General features: G+C 37.9%; 1 long non-coding RNA gene and 1 pseudogene across 1 annotated transcript; one reads left to right on the forward strand and one right to left on the reverse strand.

The window, feature by feature from the left end:
• Nucleotides 1-20,000, reverse strand: part of LOC135206830 (ionotropic receptor 25a-like) — a 55,580-nt pseudogene that overhangs the window by 15,013 nt on the left and 20,567 nt on the right.
• On the forward strand, nt 785-1,603 carry LOC135206934 (uncharacterized). Its single transcript, XR_010312850.1, has 2 exons — nt 785-864; nt 1,209-1,603. It is a non-coding gene; the product is annotated as an uncharacterized LOC135206934 (long non-coding RNA).

Raw genomic sequence — 20,000 nt, forward strand, 5'->3', positions numbered from 1 at the left:
GAGGTAAAACTGCATAGAAAAAACTGCAACTGCCTTAGTCTAGGTCGCCGCGGAATAGTAATATAGATCTACAAAAAAAAAAAAAAAAAAAAAACCCTGAACTTAATAAAAGCAAACAAAGGCTATAGGAAACTGTTAATTTCCAAAGAAGAAGAACCGAAAGCAGGTACCTTTAGATACTTTTCGTTGAGTATTCTCCTAAAACTTACAAATCGCTAATAAAGTATGTAGATATGGGCATAAAGCTTTAAACCCAGCAAATGACCATCTCTAACTTGATCAACAGGCACTCTACTGTCCATCGACGACGTCCTCTTGTCTCCGTTCGTTCTCATGAAGACCCTTCTTTTTCTCGCCTCGCTATGGAACTCCCGTCTCTTGACCTGTTACTGGGTCAATGTGGCCATCTGGATCTGCCTGATCGGTTACTGATTTCCTTTACGTTGCTTACTGTGGTATCTTATCGACCATCCACAGATAAGGTAAGAAGCCGACCGTCTCTCTCAATATGCTTAGTTATTGACCAGTTTTATAATTAAAGTTGTATAAAGATTTCTAGGATATGCATCCCGTGATAGTTTTAAAGTTCTATCCCCTTTGAACTAAAAGGTCATGGCTTATTTAAATCTCAATTGCATTTTAATCATCGTTTTAAACTAGTCAACTGCATATTTATGATCACTAACTCTTGACAGTCGCTTGAAAACCAATTAAAATTTCTGTCCATTGCTACCAAGGATGAAATGGGAAGGGGGACGTCGCCCCCCAGCGGAGTGGGAAGTATTTACCAGTCTTCATTGAATCTGAATATGACAGCACAGAAATGCATTGACAGTCTGGACCTTGTACGCACCTTCATTCGAGGTAAGCTTGGCACTGGGCTCTTATTAAGGTAACTATACTGAAAATCCATCTCAATCTCTGCATATATGACAAATCCATCTCAAATCTCTGCATATATGACAAATCCATCTCAAATCTCTGCATATATGACAAATCCATCTTAACCTCCAGTATAGGATAAGCAAAAAAAAAAAAACAAAAAAAATTTATATAATAACCAGCCAGCTTGTGTTATGGGTCTGGATTAATTACATGGGATAACGACATTGTTTTATAGACTCCTTAAAAAGTTAATTTCAACCACCAAAGTTACCGAGAAATTTACTTTGTTTTTTATGTTTTACAGGATTTCTCTCTTTGTACAGGATTTCTCTCCTCATCGCCCAGAAGCGCTACACGACGAAAGAAGTCGCTTCTGCTTCTTCGCCGATAATGATAACTCCAAATCTATGCAGGTTGGAATGCAGAATTCAGGAGTACCGAAAAGATATGTTCCTGAGCTTCACCGTTAATCAGGAGTACGAAAAAGATATGTTCGTGAGCTTCGAAAAGATATGTTCGTGAGCTTCGAGAAGATATGTTCGTGAGCTTCACCGTTAACTATTCAAGTTGCCAGTTAGCTGTTTATTCAAATTTCCTGTCGCTGTGAAGAACAGCTTTTTCATCCCCGTACATTAGCAGTTTAAGACAAAATTGTCAAGTCCAAGGCAGAAGATTTTTATATTAACAATTAAATATATTAATGCTTTATTTTAAATTATTTTCATGTATTCATCAATGCTTTTAAAATTAGTTTTTATGGTGTTTCTAATTGTGTAAAATGAGTTACACCTCATTTGGATCATAATGTAACTGAAGTACAAATATTGGTGAAGTGTTTTAACTAATAATTTGCTCTTAAAGGAGTTTTTTTTCTTGTCCCAAGATGTGTAATCTAATTAGAGATGTTCTCATAAATAGAGATGTTTAAAACCTATTTTTATTTTTCCTCGTGGCCCCAAATTCATAGGGAGCATCGTAGAGGATACTAACTTCGGTACTCTTTAAATGCTGAATTCTGAAGGCTGCTTCGAACTCGCTTGATATATTATGTGGAGTAGTTTGATTTTTGTTTGTATGGTGCTTTTACATTGCATGGAACCAGTGGTTATTCAGCAACGGGACTACGGCTTTACGTGACTAACGAACCACGTCGAGAGTGGACTTCTATCACCAGAAATACACATCTCTCACTCCTCAATGTTATTCTCGAGAATCGGACTCGTGGTCACCGAGGAGTTGTTTGAATCTTTGCTAAAGAACATTGAACAGAATGTTAAACTGCTATTCCTTTCAGTCTACTTTCCACCCTCAACTAAAAACTTTTACTATAAATTTCAATTTAAAGTGCCGAATGACTTCACTGGTCCCAGTGCTTCCCCTTTGGACTAAATTCTGTATTCAATTCATACATGTATTATGATCGCAAGGCAACATGATAATCTTTTTAAATGGCAAGTTTTACCGTTTGAATTTGAAACAGAATTCCCTTTCATAAACATTACGAAAACTTGAGTCAAAAAGGGCATTACGATATATGTAAGCATTGCCAGCACCTGTTTATGCTTTCAGGTGTGAGAAAGGTTTACTAAAGCTATTGGAATACTGGATGTGAATATCTGCAGACCATCGTAAGATTACGGGATGGTATGTAATCGGGTACGCAAAAATACTACGATGTTACAACTATATGTTGGTAGCTAAGATCAACGTGAGTTTACCATATAATCTAATCGGGCCCACGTATGAAATACGCTAGTTAAAAGTATTTCGAAGTCGCCAATAGTGTGGAATAATCTGGAAGGAGCGAAGCACTACTCCTTAAGTCTCAAAAATACTTGAAATCCTTGGGGCAGAGATTAGTTTCTATACTAAAGTGAGAAATTTGTTCCAAAAGTAAGAGACTATATTCTAATAAAGTAGGTATTGTCGTGCTGTTACCAGCCACTGGGACATTGAGAGTCTACTAAACCAAGCTATCAAAATCTTGACGCAAGGTCTCTCTCAACACAAAGAATGCACCAGCTGCAACACGGTCCACAGATATACGATTCACCCCACACACGTGCATGCACACATACATACAACCCAATTCATTGAGACCCAAACACGAATGCCTCCTTGACGTATCAAAACAACTGCATTATTGTGAATCTCATTTTTATCAACGCTAGGTCGAGATTACAACGACGCCAAATGTATCCAAACGTGGTTCCCTAACTGTCATAAAACTAATGATTAAGAAATGGTTCGAGACTGATAACCTGAATGAATGGTGACTAAAAGTAAGCGCCCATTTCTCACTGACTGCATTACGTTCAACAGTCAAAAAAACAGGCGCGAGATTGGCGGTGAACGTAGCCAACATGAGAACCACGAATAGCCAGTAAGCTGCGACAAGCGTCCTGCCACTCAGGGCCTTTGGTGCTTCGCCACCTCCCTGGGGCGTGAAGGAAGTCAGGGCAAACCAGAAGCTCTCTTTCAGGGTGAACTTCCTGAAGAAAGAAAGTTAACTCGAGTGTAACAACTTGTATATCGGCTCGTTTGATCTCGCAAGCCCGTCTGCAAGAACCATTTATAACACACGCTGCTAACTGGGATGACGTCTGGGTACTAAAACAAATACAAACTCTTAAATTACGAACCAATTATAGACATCGTTGGGCTGTAATTTATAGACATTTATTCCAAGCTCAAAAGATAAGTTTCATCGCTTAACAAAATGTTTGCCGTCATAAGGCCTACTCATATCAACCCTGAAAACACGTGGTCTACATGAAATGTGTCTGATAAATCCACATACCTGCAGTTGGCGGGATAAAGGGGCAGCATTGTTCTGCGCCGAGTATGGGGAGTACCTGTCCAGGAGCATATCATGACCAGTGACACAACAAGGGCAGCCACGATGCTCACCCAAACTTCTGCCTTCAGGACCGTCATGAATTTGAACAGGCTTTCTTCTCGCTGGCTCTTCCGGATGACTACAATGAAGGATAGTAGGCAATTACATTACTTTAAAAATAGAGCTATCTCCCCTAGCAGGGGGTGAGCCAGCCAAGACGATGATCACTGTCACAATCTTAAACTGCCGTATTGTGTAGGAATTCAATGTCTGGTGAAATAAGTATAAGGTGCTTTATAAAGCACTTGACGTGCAATTTCGCTTATCAGCAGCGTGTCGAGATATTCATACAAATCGTTTTCATTTTTTTTTTTTTTTTTTTTACAATTTTTCAATTTTTTTTTTAATACATTAAGGGTGTCCCTTACCAATAACTCATGTCATCTACCACCACGTTCTCGGTCTTCTTCGCCTTAAATACCGAGTGTAAACATGCGCTTGCTATCTTTAACTTTTGTGCATAATTTTTTTTATACATACATACACTCATATAAACGATGGCAAGATCACCAGCTAAAGTTAAAAGGAAATGTTTACACTAGCAATACAATTCAATACTGATACAGTAACTTGCCTCTGGATTTTCCCGTAGGTCAAGACGCCTATAGACAATAAAAAGGATGGATCCTCACCTATTGAAATTCCAGATTGGTCGAAGTATGGCGCCACGAAGTCGATCACTTCCTCCCTCTCTGACGTCATCGTGAGTGGTGCCCCCAACGATGGATGTCTGTCAGCTAGAAGGAAGGGAAGGGAGGATGGAGGGGAAGTAAAGATTAGTTTTCTGAATCATTTACACAACTATACTAATGAACAAGATCAGCTAAAATTCTCCGGTTAGGAGAGGCACTTATGCAAATGAATAATAAAAAAAAAGTACTTTTTTGTTTTAGTGACCAGAAACATGATCAATTTCAGCACGAGTTACATATAATCCTCAGTGATAAGATGGAGCCACATTTTCGCTGTTATTTTATATAAACTTATGATAAAAATGTATATATAATTGTAGATGAGAGAGAGAGAAAGAGAGAGAGAGAAAAAAAGAGGAGAGAGACGAGAGAGAGAGGAGAAGGGAGGGAGAGAGAGAGAGAGAGGGGTGGGGGGCACCAACCACCAAGGTCCATTCTTTGGACCTTGCAACCACTACCACCTTCTTCCACTACCACTATGATTATTAGAGCAAACATTTTCAAACTAATTAATATAATTCCATAAAACTCATTAATTATATTTCCATTTTCATTCACTGTTATCATAACGCTGAACGAGTCTGTGGGTTCCAGTGCTTGGCTTTATTTCCTATTTTACATATTCCCCGTAGGGGGGGTAGTGCTGTCAGTGCACCTCCTGCAGTGGCAATGTAGGCATTATTAAGGTTCTTTGCAGCGTCCCCCTTCGGCCCCTAGCTACAACTAATTTCATTCCTTTTTAAGGTACCTCCGTTCACATTCTCTTTCTGCCACATTACTGTCCAACCTTTCCTAACAATGGTTTCATAGTGCAACTACTTTGAGGTTTTCTCCTGTTACACCATTCAAACCTTTTAGTGGCCCCCAGTGCTTTGGCATAATGCCAAAAAAATCTATATGAATAAAATTCAATCACATACTCCCTTCTATTCCACTACCAAATTTGTTTTGGTCACGTGTTTACCATAGACTTACATTGCCAATAACTATAAGGCAGTCCCCGGCTTATGACAGGTTCAGCTTACGACGTTCCGAGGTTACGACACTTTTCAATTATATTCATCAGAAATTATGTTCAGGTTTATGACTCACATTCCAGGGTTATGCCGCTTATAAATATGAAAGAAATATGACTCCAAAAATGCAAAATAATAAATATTTTAAGGCTTTTTGATGAAAAAAAAAAATGCAATAGAAATTCTTCTTTTTTTACTAGGTTTTTAATACACCCAAAGCATTAAAAGTAAGATTTCTTTGGGATTTATGACGATTTTCCGGCTTAGGACGATTTTCAGCTTACGACGCTATCTCAAGAACGGAACCCCTGTCATAAGCCAGGGATTGCCTGCACTCCCTTCATCAACCACTGTAAGCAGAGACTCACCCCTTTGGCCAGGTCTCCCACGAGACCATTCCAGGACCCATTCTTCTGCCTGGCAACCGTACTGCCCATCCTCGAGGAGAACGAACTGGAAGTCGAAACTCCATGCTGCCGGCCAGACGCTTGGTCAGAGACATGCAGTAGCCTTCGAATTCGTCTGGCAACCCACCCTCTTTCTTGTAGAGCCACGGGTGGGCCTGGTGGAAGGCAGAAAAGGTTACATTTATGGGCTTGTTTGGACAGGCGCAAAAGCCAGAGCTCGCTCGAGCCCAGCTTAATATCACAGTTAAAAGATTCTCTAACGAAGATGTTAAGTGACTGCTCTGCGGATGAATATACTTCATAACAACGAAAGTCAATGCAATTGTAGGAATATTTGCTAAAATCAGGAAATTTTAAATTAAATTGGTTAATTAACGAAATAAATAATGGTTAAATTGAGATTCTCGAACATGTATAAAAACAGCTTCTCCCCGGCCCATATCAACGATAAAAAAAAAAAACCGGGACCGCACCATCTGACTCACAGTACATCAACAGAGCGCTATAGTCAACTCACCAGAACAGCGCCGATCTTAAAAAAACCTTCGAATGGCGAGTTCTTATAGTCGGGATTAAATCCAACTTGCCGAGCGTGCTCCAGCTGCGATTTCCGTCTTGCTGGAACTGTTGATTGCTGTCAGAGAGAACTCCAGTTGCGGCACAACCTGCTTCTTTTCGGTGTTTCCATTCCACGTTAGACCAAGAGCCGACTTCCTGTTGTGAACGATCGAGAAAGGGTCAGGTGAACCTTCAGGAATTTTAGTGAATAAAGTCCAAAACGACGTTGTGCGAATCTATGAAAAATAATTGCACAAAAGAAAAATGTCTAAGGGTTTGTTACCAACCTAATATGCAGCTTTATCGTTATACGTACTGAGTAAATGGTGTCACACTTATCATTATACGTACTGAGTAAACGGTGTCACACAAAAGTTACTGAAATATTGATCTAAAATACGACCTTTAAACAAGACGTTGCCCTGTTCGAAATGATGAAACTGTAATAAGCAGCAAGTATCAAGATAAGCATTGAAGAATTAAAACAAATGTTTTATTCTGAGCGAAAAAAATATTGAAAACAAAACTTGTAGAATCCTTTCCGCCTCAATTTCTCTTTTGGTTCAACCTCATCTGACAGTATAATGTATAAATCATTCTTGTTTGTTTTGTTTGTATGGTGTTTTTACGTTGTAAGGAACCAGTGGTTATTCAGCAACGGGACCAACGGCTTTACGTGACTTCCGAACCACGTAGAGAGTGAACTTCTATCACCAGAAATACACGTCTCTCACTACTCAGTGGAATGCCCCGAGAATAGAAACTCGCGGCTATCGAGATGGACACACAACACCCATACCGAGCACGCCACTGAGGCTCTTTTATAAATCATTCTGGAATACTTTATCACCCTCGAACGGGGATACCAATATTCAGCACAGAGTGGTTTCACTAGTTCTGATCTGCGTCAGTGTCTTTTGTGAAAACCATCATCAGGTGCAGATTGGTGTAATAGTTTTTTCTGGTAATATATCCAGAGATAAAAAGAACTTGTTACTTTACATGTGTCAGGTCCTAAACATTAAGTACTACGTCAGGTATAATCAATCAAATACTATAAACAAAAACTTTTTTCTAAGAAACTGTCCATTTTAGTGATTATGACCAAAACAACAACAACAACAACAACAAATAATATCATCATCATCATCATCATCATCATCATCATCAATCATCATCATCATCATAATATGCTGGAAGAAGACCTTCATTAATTCAGGTTTTATTGAAAAAATGGCTATTTCAGTCGCGTATATTTTTTTTTATAGAAGTTTCTCTATTCTTATTGCTGACTTTTCTTCTGTACTCAAGTTTGGCGTTTATAGCCAACTTGAGTACAGACGAAAAGTCAGTAATAAGGAGAATAGAGAAAACTTCTATGCAAAAATAAACGCGGCTGGAATAGCCATTATTTTCAACAAACTAATAATAACAATAATACTTAAGACTCAAGAGACAAAACTTGAGATATGACAATCCCCTTCACCACCAGCGAGTATTCCTGGCGCAGAGGCCATAAATTAGGGCAGAGCTAATGAATATTCCAGCAAAACACTTCATTTGCCACTCGCTTCTCAAGAATTCGTCCTATATTGTCCAGCGGGCAGTTGATAGAGACCATGGTAGGAGTGACTACCAAAGGGGTCTTCAATGATGGATGCAACACGCTTATTTTGGCGAGAAAAAACGCCCCCGACGAATCAATACTCATTTCCTTTGACAGTGATGTTTCTCGCCTTACTGGGTTATCCAGCGTGATACTACCTAATAGCTTCTATATTTAAAAAGGAGGAATGGCTCTAACTATTCCATATTTCTATGTTCGTTTGTTTGTATGATGTTTTTACGTTGCATGGAACCAGTGGCTATTCAGCGGAACGGAACCAACGGCTTTAGTGACTTCCGAACCACGTCGAGCGTGAACTTCTATCACCAGAAATATACACTCTCACCCCTCAGTGGAATGCCCTGGAATCGAACTCAGGCCTCCGAGGGTCAAAAAGTATTACTAATCTGAATATCGACAGTGATAATAAAGTTAACGCAAATGTACACAACAATACTGAAAAATTATATTGCGCGCCCACGCACCTCTTTAGCGGAAGAAAACAACACAATTTTATCAAAAAGTAACTGGTATCGAACTCGAATTAATCAAAAATATATTTGTTTGAACATGAAGAATTTGTTTGGGAGTAATCCCCCCAAAAAATAAAACTCAGTACAATATATAAATCATAAGTAGATCTCACCTTGATTGTAATCATAAAACTAATTACAATTTGATGGCGACGTAAATAATCGTGGCAATGAATAAAAGAAATAAAATTATTATAACCCAGTAATATAATAAAAATCATAGTAAATTGTCCGTAACAATAAAAATGATAACAGTAGAATAATATTAATAAAATTATTGAAAACATCACAGAGTCCGAATATTTACAGCAAAATTGATTTTTGCACAAGCATTAAGCTACAAATGTCGTTTTAATATCCAATTCGCTCTGCCTCCGAAGTAATTAGTATATCTTAGTTTTACCAGACCACTGAGCTGATCAACAGCTCTCCTAGGGCTGGCCCGACGGATTAGATATTTTGATGTGGCTAGGAACCAATTGGTCACCTAGCAACGGGACCTACAGCTTATTGTGGGATCCGAATCACATTATATCGAGAAATGAAATTCTATCACCAGAAATAAATTCCTCTGATTCCGCGTTGGCCGAGCCGAGAATCGAACTTCAGGCCACTCATCCAAAGAGGAACTGCCTCCGAAGTAAGATATCAATATATGTATAAGTAAACCGCAGAGGAATTTTTTTAGCTGATACGTTCGTCTCATGGGCTCGAACCACCGAACACGAGTGACGCCTTAGAGTAAGACTTTCCGGCTATCAAAGACAAGTTATAAATTGATACGAATCTCTTGTACAAATCCCCCGTTCCGAAGTAGAGCGCATTGGATGTTAAACGACATTTGTAGCTGAATGCTCATATATATATATATATAAAGAATAAATGCAACAGGTCCTGTCCCTCGCTAAAAACTGGTCAGCTTACTTGTCGCAAAGCGCTGTAGAAAGCGTCGGTTGCAGGAGGAGTGGAAGGGGCCTGATCGCAGGTCCCGGAAATGTCCTTGGCGCCAGAAGTCTTCAGAAGCCTGCGCCAGTTTGCTCATGGGACACCTCGACCAACTGTTTCGCTATCTTCAAGAAAAAAAAAAAAAAAAAAAAGAGGAGAAGCTGTTTGAATAACTTAGTTTCCTTTTGAATTATTCTTATTTTGTCTACCAGCTTTTTAAAACGTTATAATTTATACCATGAGATTTTAACAACCGTACTAATAATTTTTTTTATGGCGTTTTATGCAAATAGAAATATCGTTTTTGACCTATCCATTAACTCATTAAACTTGTCATCTTTTCATTTCTAATGACTGATCTCTTTCATTATTTATTTCCTACATGATCTTCCGTAACTTCTTTCACTGGAAGGTGAATTTCAAGTCAATGACTTTTGTAAGCGTCTTCCATAAGAATAGAGTTTTAATAATAATAATAATAAAATAAAATAATAATAATGTATATTCCAATAAAAAATGGCTCGTATTCAGGGAAAAATGTTGACGTGCTAAGAACATGAAGAGCGCATTTGAACTTCTTCAGGAAATATGAGAATCATTTACACAGAGCAGAATGGAATATAGAATATATAATTTAGGTCGAAGGCCAAGAGCTGGACCTGTGAGGTGATTCAGAGCTGAAAGGAAAAATTGAGAGTAGCAAGGTTACAAGGATGTAAAACAGGAGGGAAAACCTCGCAATGACAGAGAAACAATTTTCAGGAGAGGGTGGGGGGAAAGTAAGGCGGAAGAAAGAATATGAAAGGAGGTACAGCAAAAGGAATGAAAAGGGTTGCAGCTAAGGGACCGAAGGGGACGCTGCAAAGAAACTTGCATGAAGTTCAATTACGGCAATCAGTTCAAAGGTAGTATACTCTGTATTTTTCCATCTGACCTGCCACCTGCGGTGTTTGCGCATGTAACACGCGTCCCGGGCTTTAGATAGTTACGTTATGTGTAAGTTTTAGGTAAATAAAAGGATATCTGGGTGTACACTTTCAACTGGAAAAGTGTTTTAATAATGTACTGTATGCGAATTACACCGTTAATATTCGAAATAGGGAATTGTTATTATTGTTGAATGTAAGCTGAATGTATCTATCTAAAGCTCGGGACGCAGTGTTACCATATGCAAATACCACAGGCTGGGTGGACAGATGGAAAAAACCGAGTATACTTTACTTACATTTAAAGTGGCACAGGCGCAATCTAGAGGTACATCGCGGACGGTACAGCACACTTTTTTCTGTGGGTGCAATTAACGTAACGGCCGTTTGTACCGGTTACCATACTCAGGCTGCAAAATAAACAAATAAATAAATGGGGGAATTATTGTAATAGTTATGGATGTGACGAAATTTTCAAAAATGAAAAAGCGGTTCTCAACGTACGCCTGGGCAAAAGCAAATCAGGACTTATAAAGGTAAAGGACTATACAAAAAAAGGGAGAAAAAAAAGGGAGAACGTGAAGATTATTTTTTCCTGGTTCAAAATCACAGCTTTCAGAAACACAAGGTTCTGAAAGGAGAAATGTGAGGTAAACATTACTTCGGAAAATGAAAACATTCAGGGAAGGGCATTGTAAATGTTAAAATCGGTTAATTTACATTTTCTACGAGAGCAGATACAAAAATTACACGAAAAATAATGTTCTGGGTGGATCTTACGAGGACATTATCCTCTGGAAAGCCCCTGCCTGCAAAAACCAATTTTTTTTTTAATGTCAATGGCGAAAACATCTCCAGCCACTGAAACTCAAATTTAGATTAAAAAAAATCATTCCCAATGTAAAAACCTGTAACTGCAAATGGAAAGCCTGAAAACTTATACTTGCAAAAAACAAAAACGCATAAAAATTTGGGTCAGTATCAGGAAAGGGAGAAACATTTCGAATGGGCTAAGAAGCCATTCAATTACACTGTTATTATAGAGAGGAAACTGAGCTGGCAAAAGTTCATCAACTAAATGCGTAATTATTCAGAGTCTCACTTTTTATATTAGTCAATCTCTGGAAAGGGGAAGGGTAACAACATTAACTATGAATGAACCGTATATCCAACAATCACTCTCTCTCTCTCTCTCTCTCTAATACACACACACACACACCACACACACACACACACACACACACACACACACACACCACACATATATATATATATTATATATATATATATATATATAATATATAATATATATATATATATATATATATATATATAATATATATATATATATATATATATATATATAATATATATATATATAAAGTGTGTGTTGTAAACGAAATCTAAAACTCTCAGACGCGTGATGCCTTCGACGCTGTCTTCAAATAGCATTAATGACTTGGCAAATTCATGGAAGGTTCACAGCCCTACTTAGGTGACAACAGCAGTCAAAGAGACCAATTCCTTAGCGCACACCTCCCCGTCCTGCATCGATCCGTGAGCCAGAACATCTTCATGAATAAAACAAAAGGTACGCAAGGGCTATTGTTTGCTGGCCGGGCCATCGTACGGTCAGAGGGGAGACTGTCAATTAACAGCCCCTTATCTAATCAAAACGCCCTACTATATTTGGGTTGGACAATGAACGCGTACGCTACGTCCTTGAATCGAAAGTTAACGCTTTATAAGTCGTTAAATTCTATTGGCTCTAAGGAAAAATGAAGCACTGTTAGTAACTCTTAATATCAAATGCGTAGCTACGTCCATAACTAAGTAGGAAAATCTTTGTCCTCATCATTTTTACATAAAGTATATCTTAGTTAAACCAGACCACTGAGCTGAATAACAACACTCTTACGGCTGACCCGAAGGATTAGATATTTTTACGTGTCTAGGAACCAATTGGTTACCTAGCAACGGGACCTACAAACTTATAGTGGGATCCGAAACAACATTATATCGAGAAACTACTAATCACCAGAGATCAATTCCTCCGATTCCATGTTGGCAGAGCGGAGAATCGAACTCCGGACACCGTATCAGTGCGAGCATGTAAACCACTCGTCCAACGAAGAACTCCAACATTTTACTATCATCATACGGACAATCCTCTCCACCTCATGAGATATTAGGTAAGCAAGTCGAGTCAGTTACCGTCATGTGTCGCAAAAACTCACGCTTTTCCTTCACCTACGTGTAATGTGGACGATTAAACATAGAGTCACCGTTTCCTCATAGCTATTATGGATACAAAACGAGTGCGCTGATAGTGAGAGTCGCATGTGTCGATTTGTGGACAATTTTTCGAAAATCCATTATTCGAAAGGCAATTGTTCGAAAAGTTTTTTTTTTTAACCAAATATTCGAAAATAATAGTTCGAATGTGTAATTGTTCGAATATACAATTGTCGAAACACAAATATTTCGAATAAGCAGTTTTTCGAAGGGAGTATTATTCGAACCTATAACTTACTTTATCTGACCATATAGGAGAATAGGATTAATGTTAATAAACGATTAATTTAGTTTAAATTTATTAAAGTTTTCTTAACATATCTTTGCACAATTTATTTTTTTTCAGAACAATCTATTACCGGAAGTAATTTAGGTGAAAATAACTCTTCTACTAAATTTTCTAAAGTTTCAATAACTCTTTCTTCTGGATAAATGCCAATGCTAATAGCATTAGAATTTTGACTGAAAACTCTCTTCTTCCTGACTGAGTCAAAAAGAAGAAAACCTTCATTTTTGAAAGTCTTTATATACTAGTCGACTGAGAATACTATATACATCCTCCCCTGGATTGGGCGTAGATAGTCCACGATTTTCTTTAGAGCGAACCCTTCTATTGAGCGCTTAGTTACTGTTGACAGTTGGCAATCCTTGAGCTGCAGATTCGCTAAGATCGGAAGGTGCTTTTGCAATTATATAATGAGGGGAGTCACTGACCTTTTGCGTCGTCGTTCACTTTTTCAACAGATCTCTGCACCTCTACGCCACTTGGATCACCTGCGTGATTAAGTTCTTTAGAAACGGTATTACTGTTGTAGCGCGACATTTACAGTCATTTACAAATTTTATCTTGCATTTGCTTGTCTTTAACAAATAAATGTCCATTCACTAATAACATGGGCTTTCCTTTTTTTTTTTTTTACGAACTCAGCCATGATAGAGTTTAAGAGCTTCTCTACTAAATAGGAAACCGTCCAAAATAACAATGGGAACTTTAAGGTTTTAAAGATTTGTTAACGGTTTACTTTGATGTTAATTTATTTTTTATTTAAGGTAACTAAAATACAAAGAATGCGATTGAGTTGTTTCTCGAATAACAACAATTTAAGACTTTGAGAGAGAGGAGAGAGAGAGAGAGAGAGAGAGAGAGAGAGAGAGAGAGAGAGAGAGAGAGAGAGAGTGCGAACATACAAAATTTGCCGTTGGCTTTTTTTTCAACAAGTCAACGTTACTTATGGATTCGAACAATATTCATTCCGAAAAAACCTGCTTATTCGAATATTTTGTTTTTCGATCAATTGTAAATTCGAACAATTACACATTCGAACTATTGTTTTCGAATATTTAGTTTTGGAAAAAAAACTTTTCGAAAAAATTGTCCGCACACGCATGTGTCAGATAATCGACTGGTTACTCGTTGAATTAAGAGTAGTGATGGATTTGTACATTTGGACAGGTGGTAATTTTAGAGAGCACGCGTTTACTTGAACACACAAGCACACATATCTATCTACAATATAATATACATAAATATATATAAAACAAATATAATATACACTATATATAAATATATATATATATATAATATATATATATATCGATAGATATATATATATATATATATATATATATATGTATATAGGTATAAACCACGAAGGAAAGATAAACAACGGAGTTTCTGCAAGATCTTTCGACTCGACATCCTTTGTCTGCTAAGTAAAGGACGTCGAGTCGAAATATCTTGCAGAAACTCCGTTGTTTATCTTTCCTTCGTGGTTATGCCTTTATTTATGGATTTATCACGTTCCAAACTTTCTTGATTCAGTTTTATATATATATATATATATATATATATAAATATATATATATATATATATATATATATATATATATATATATATAAGACGGTGACCTAGACTCTCGGAGTATCTAACCCTTTTGCATTTACTTACCCAAACACCTTAGCCAAATCCCTGATTAACGTCCAACAAAAGACATCCCCCAAGGACACAGGTGTTTACAAAATCCCATGCCTGGACTGTGACAATCTTACATCGGATTTACTGGAAAATCACTTCCCCAGAGATTAACACAACATAAACGGTCAGTTAGGTATGGACAACAGAACTCAGCCATTTTCAACCAATATAAATGAACATAATCACAGAATGAATTGGAATTTGTCATGTATAATCTATAGTAGCAAATGCCAGGTACAAGAGTCAGATGATGGAATCGGCCTTGATTAAACAGAGACAGGTAATGAACATCTCAAAGGGCGCATGGGATTCAGATGTCATTGACAAAGTTTTCATTCAACCAACACTTAATAGGATTAAAGGAAGATTATCAGTGGAAGTTACCTAAATTGGCTTACCTGTGGATGGATCTCTTGGTATAAATACCACTTTTCTGTAACTTTTCTCATCATCTACCTGCAGAGGGAGACAGCAGTCTCTGAAATATAGTATTTTCTTTCTATATTTTGGCATCTTCATGGGCTTCCTTTTTTAGATGGAATTCTGTTGTAACAGAACATTTTCACCAGCATATATATACATATATATATATATATATATATATATATATATATATATATATATATATATATATATATATATATATATATATCCTCAGCAAAACCTCCAGACATGTGAGTTCAAATCCGCCACAACAGTTAAGGTACTACTTCGGTTTTTACCCTTGAACATGAATCAAGGTATAGAGATAGGAATGAAGTGCTTGCAGCTTGGGGCCGAAGGGACGCCGCAAAGAACCTTAAGCATTCCCTACAGTGCGCCGCGTGAGGTGCATTAACAGTACTACCCACCTACGGGGCCCAATGGCTAATTTGTACTTGACACATGACCTTTAAGCATAACCTCGACCTCCATCTGTAAATTGGCTCCAGCAGTGAAGTTTACTGTGCATACCAAATTTTGAGAGTATCTTATATCTAAAGGTTTATTGCTAAGGTTACATTCCTATTTGACCTTTGACCTCTAATTGTGACCTTTGACCTCTAGTAGTGAAGTTTAATGTGCATTCCAAATCTTGAGAGTCTATCTTATATCTATAGGTTTATTGCTAAGATTACATTCCTATTGACCTTTTGTCCTCTTATTGTGACCTTGACATTGGCATCAATCAGGAGAATGCAAGACAAAAATGAAATCTCTATCTCGTATAATTAAAAAAAAACCATGATAATGACTACATCCCTATTTAACCTTTGACTGCTGGGTAAGACACTAACAGATGAATCTCTATCACCCACAGATGATGTACATCAAACGTAAAGTCGTTGCTTGCAAAGATATCAAAATCATGGTGCTTAATAAATTTTATCGTTCATGGACAGGGAGAAATACAGAGGGCCCAACAGACAGACGGCCAGAGAAGTCAATTACTTGATTGCCTCTGAGGGCTGAACTGAAGGCATAAAAAGTACGCAATAACTGGTACTTACTCCAACACTCCTGGTTTGACATCAGTAGCTACCAAAGTCCATCTGGAATCTCTGGAGACCAACTGGTTTTTCACAGCCTACACGAAAAAATAGCATAATAATAACAAATGGTTAAGAGAAATGAGCCGTAAGACATCGGTTTATACCAAGGGAAGTACCAAGAAATAATGTAGGGAAAACAAATTTTCTACAAATTTAAGGTATATTTTTGTTTTATCTATCAACTAAGCAGCGACATATTAAAATAGACAGGTATAAGCCCTTTTTTAAGAGGGGGGATTTTTGCATTTCCGTGGCAGGTTTCTGGAACATATTCCCACGTAAAAGTGGGAGCTGTGTGTGGCTACTGGCACATTACGAATAACACGAAACTACTGTCTATTTTGCTTTGCTGAATCCCAATCTAAGACTAAGAAACAGAGGCTATAGACGACAGTTTCCACTCACTTTGCTGAAGAGCATATTGAGTTCGCTGGTTGAGCCGATGATGACGTAATAGGAGGGGGCGGGTCGCATTTTCTTAAGGGTATCTGTGCTGTTGGTTTCAATGCCATGAAGGACGATCACGCGGATGACGGACCCCTCCACCAGGTAATACAGGGCTTGGTCCAGCTCTGCAACGAAGGCAAGCGATCAAACTGAAGGATAAAACTGCAATTCTATCAGATTGGAAAGTATTCCCAAAATGGTGTTAAAACCTGAATGAAAATGACCTAATGGAAGGATTTCGTATCAAGTATCATGTGTATTTCAAAATTTCCAGTTTTAGTGGACCTATTCCCGCCCCACATATTCATTGGTAAAAAAATAATATAAAAAATTATTAAAAGTTATACTACCTTAATTTTACCAATACTATAAAGAAACATCTCTGAATCTAGTTTTTTATACAAGAAAGCTTTCGTAAAAAAAATGAACATCAGTCAGGACAAATATAAACCAAGGCTACTGATTTAAAAAGATGTTAAACGTTTAAATCTAAAGGAAAGAAGCAGATTCCGACGATATGTGTTCCTTGACGTGAATAGACAATAGAAAATAGGCAACGTACCTAGACAATGCCTGTTTCGCAACACTGTATTCAGGAGGAATTAGCAAAACCTGTTTTCGCTATTATTCCTTCCAAGATGATTTCACAAAAACTCTTTAATCAATTAATCGTTTTACTTGGATAAAAAAAAACGGGCGGTTGTTTGGAAAATACAACACAAAACAAATAACTAAAAAGACACAGAAAACTATACATTTCAATATATTTCGAATTGTTCTGATGGAAAAAAAAAAAAATGGCAGTACCAGTGAAATAATTATTGTAAACAAGGTCTTTTCAATTCGTCTTACTATTGAACTGGCCACTGTGCTACATAATCCGGATAAACAAAAAGGAGAGGCATTACTTCAGAATTTAGTCACTCTTTATTCTACCATTCCTCTTATCCAGATTATGTATACATTGGCCAGCTCTTGGCAGATAATCAGCCTCGAAGAAAAGGGAATATAGTCGGAAGAATGGAAAAGACCTGGCATAAAACCCTTATTTCACCCGATGGTGCCATCCTTCTCAACAGGACATGTTCGCAAGAGGATCTATATCTGCTTCCTTCAAATATTCCGTGTTGCCTATACAGTGAGATCACTACTCACGATCTTCAGAGCCGAAGATGAGCGCAGCATCGGTGGCATTGCGACTCTGAAGGAAGGCGTCGACGGCCGACATCCACTGGTAGTTGGAGATCTGGACCCTCACGTAAGGAACGCCGTGGGCGGCCGCGTGATCCCGCCCGAACATCCAGCCTCCAGCGGCTAAGTCCAGCACCACGGCCGCCCCGTTGTAGAGGGCGGAACAGACTGTAAAATGCAACTTGATTGTTTACACGCGGAAACAGAGAATGAAAATAAGTCGAACCAATGAGAATATGCTGGAAAATCAGCGTTAAATTGTTCACTTAGTACTATAAGTAGATTCACATCAGCCGTGCACCTGATGTCTAGGCCTGTCCCTAATGACGCTCCTGCTTGGCTGTTGATAAGCCAATCACAGGGTTGGAAACTCACTTTCTCTAGAGAGTTCACATAGGCAGGATGTATGTTCCACCTCTCCTGAGGGATACTTTTGATAGACGTATTCTCTCGGGAGAGGTGGAACATATACCCTCCGCCAATGTGAACTCTCTCGAGATAGACCGGGAGTTTCCAACCCTATGACCGGCTTATCAAACAGAACAATCAGGAGCGTCGTGTAAGGGACAGGCCTAGACATCAGATGCACGGCTGATGTGAATCTCTGAGGAAAGGAAAGAAACTTGACCTGTTAACCGTTAAGATGTGGAGTCCCTATTACCTAGATGTAGACGTAAAGGAATGAAATGGAGAAATTAAAATAGTGAAAAAAAAAATGTTGGTTTTGGAAAAAAAATTTGACAAACCTACGTAGAGATTCTTCATGGTTTCTATGGTTACAAGTTTATTGTTGATAGAATAGTTCCGAATTGTTCATAATCTATTGTGCTATGGTTTATCAAATTTCCTTCGATACATTTTCTTAAAATTAGTTAATGAATTTTAAATTTATCACCTCGTGCACGAATAAGGCTTACAAATGGACGAATAGCACAGTTTCTGAAACAATAGGGTGAACAAATATCGCAGGAAAAATATTACTCTTATGTGGGCAAAAAAATTCTTTTGAGTAAAAAAAAAAATAAAATAAAATAAACAAATAAAAAATGCTTCAAACCCGCCCATTTCATCAACATGATTATTCTTTCAAGGGCGTAAACATCACCAAAAATAATTTTGAGACTGAACTTGCAGGGTTTTGACAAATAGACTCCAAAAATACCTGCCATTTTTACATATCAAACATTAGCATCACGAACTACTTTGTACTTAACAAAACAAGATAATGCGTTTATTTAGTTCTCAGTAGAGTATGGGTTTTCCTTAATTGTCGTATGAAACTAATACTCATTATGCTCACACATACTTATACAAAGGAAAGTTTACCCCGAACAGAATGTATGCATGAATAAGTAAAACTTTAACCACAGCCCGGCGTTGGCCTGGCCTATATTGTTGCCAGATGCACGAGTATGGCTATCTTTAACCCATGATCTGCTTTAAACCTAAATAAAATATAAAAATACTGAGGGTAGAGGGCTAAAATTTGGTGTTTGATCATGGGAGGGTGGATGATCAACATGCCATTCTGCAGCCCTCTAGGCTCGGAAGTTTTTTAAGATCTGAGGGCGGACTGAAAAAGTGCGGACAAAAAAGTGCAAACGGGCAGACAAAGCTATTAATATTTTTCTTTTCAAATAAATAAATAAATAAATAAATAAATAAATAATAAAATAAAAAGACGAGGAACTTACACTGGCCTTCGCTGGTCTCCTCATCCTCGAGGGAGAGTGAGACGAGAGACTGTTTCAGGCTGAGGCCCGTTTTCTTTTGGGCGTCGGACACAGACTGCTGCACCCAGCCTGCTCCTTCCTTCAGTGAGGCATCTATGACGGTCACTGAGGGTGAAAAAAATAATAATAATCACTTGTATGGAAAATTTAATAATATAATAATACTAATAATTTTGCACTGTAGCATTCATATTGTAGGAGCGAATGAGGTTTTCCTCTCAAATGCTGATCTGTCTTATCGTCATCATTGTCTACGGGATTCTCAACCTTAGGCTTAGCTTGTTTGTTTGTTTGTTTACGTGGTGTTTTTACGTTGCAAGGAATCAATGGATATTCAGCAACGGGACCAACGGCTTTAC

Source organism: Macrobrachium nipponense, chromosome 31, assembly GCF_015104395.2.
Source record: "Macrobrachium nipponense isolate FS-2020 chromosome 31, ASM1510439v2, whole genome shotgun sequence".
Classification (NCBI taxonomy): Eukaryota; Metazoa; Arthropoda; class Malacostraca; order Decapoda; family Palaemonidae; genus Macrobrachium; species Macrobrachium nipponense.